At 33.1% G+C, this 1,987-nt stretch overlaps 1 protein-coding gene across 1 annotated transcript in view; it reads left to right on the top strand.

The window, feature by feature from the left end:
• Positions 1-1,987, top strand: part of MBTPS2 (membrane-bound transcription factor peptidase, site 2) — a 76,480-nt gene that overhangs the window by 35,354 nt on the left and 39,139 nt on the right. The gene's annotated exons all lie outside the window — the stretch shown is intronic.

A 1,987-nucleotide genomic window follows, 5' to 3' on the forward strand; every position in this document is an offset into this window, starting at 1 on the left:
TGGTGGCACATGCCTGTAGTCCCAGCTACTAGGAAGGGTGAGGCAGGAGGATTGCTTGAGCCCAGGAGTTTGAGGTTGCTGTGAGCTACACTGATCCCATGGCATTCTAGCCCAGGCAACAGAATGAGACTCTGTCTCAAAAAAAAAAAGAATAACTTTACTAAAGTATTGTGCACAACAAAGGCAAAGCAGTAAGAACTGATTTTCTTTAATTTTTTCAAATTTGGTCTTCCATATATAACCCCTTTTTAAGAACTTTTTTTATCTTAAAAATTTTTCAGACATACATAAAAGAGAGTAGTATAAATGAATCCTCATGTATCCTTCTCCCAGCTTCAACAATTATCAACATTTTGCCAAGTGTTTCGTCTAAGCAGCCCACTTTTGGGGGAAGTATTTTAAAGTACATCCCAGGCATCCTACCATTTCATCCATAAACTTCAGCCTGTCTTTAATAGATGATGACCACATACCACATAGAAATGACCACAATACCATTATCACTCCATTAACAGTAATTCCTGATATCCAGTTGGTATTCAGTTTTCCCTCTTTTTTTAAATTATAGTTGGTTTGTTTAAGTTAGATGGGATGTCTTCTAAATCTCTTTTAATTTGTAACAATTGCCCTTGACCAGTTTTTGAAATGTCATTTGTATGTTGAAGAAACTGAGTCATTTGTTTTATTGAATTTCCCATATTCTGGGTTTTTCTGGTTATATCTTATCCTCATGATGTCACTAACATGTTCAGATGTCCCCCAATTTCCTATAAACTGGTAATTAGGTCTGGAGGCTTGGTTAGATTCAGAATCTGCTTTTTTTTTGGCAAAAGTATTTCATAGGTAATACTTGGTACTTCTGATTGCATCATATTTGGAGTTGTCCAGTGTCTGCTGTTCTCCATTTTAGCGATGAGAAAATTGTTCAGTGGGCCAACCTGATTCTTTAAGGTTGAAATATTTGTAGATTTTCCTTAGTCTCAAGAGCCATTTCCTATCTTACAAAACTTTTGAAATGACAGAAGGTTGATATGTAATCCACAATGTGTTCTTCTTTAAGAGAAATAATCCATTATTTCACACTTCTTAAATCCTTTATCATTTTCATTCAGTTTTGATATGATGTGTATTGAATTACAAAAACCAAAGTAACACATTAATCAAATAAAGTTCTCTGCAGTAGCCCTGTTTTATTTAGGATATCTGCATTTTCAGGTGTTTAAAGTTTTATCCTTTTCTTGTAAGACAGAATATAAATGAAAATTTTCCCTGAAATACTCCGAAACTCTTTCCTTATTAGCTTTTTGAGTATTTTACTATTATGGGTCATATGCTATATTTTGGAGATATTTCTTTAAACATCTAAAGCAGATATTATTGTTTCCACACTAATAACAAATCAATCCCAAAATAATTCTTCTTCACTATCTACTTCAGAATCAAACCCAAAATAATTCTTCAATATCTGTTTTATCTCCTTAGGAGCAACTATATCAGTATACATGTTTATTTTACATGATGACTATATCTGATAAATCTATTCTCTGTGTAACGATGTTAAAATTGAGTGCATTTACTTAGCCAGTTTAAAGGAGTATTAATGTCTATAAATATCATTTAAAATACATACTAGATTAATTTTAATGGCAGGCCTAGCCACTGGGGCCATACACATTTAAGAAAGCTATGCTTATGCTCGCTTCGGCAGTACATACACTAAAATTGGAACGATACAGAGAAGATTAGTATGGCCCCTGCGTAAGGATGACATGCAAATTTGTGAAACGTTCCATGTTTTTATAAAAAAAAGAAAGCAAGCTACGGCTTGATGGTATTTTATGTTTCTATGTAACTTTGTTGTCCTTCATTATGAGTAAGGGTAAAAGATATGGCCAAATATGGCAATACAAAGTGGCCAATAATCCAAAAGTTATTAATATTCAATTTAGAGTAGAATTCAATACACATAATAAATTCTAGGGATTTA

The sequence above is a fragment of the Propithecus coquereli genome, unplaced genomic scaffold, assembly GCF_000956105.1.
Source record: "Propithecus coquereli isolate 6110/MARCELLA unplaced genomic scaffold, Pcoq_1.0 Scaffold50, whole genome shotgun sequence".
Taxonomy (NCBI): Eukaryota; Metazoa; Chordata; class Mammalia; order Primates; family Indriidae; genus Propithecus; species Propithecus coquereli.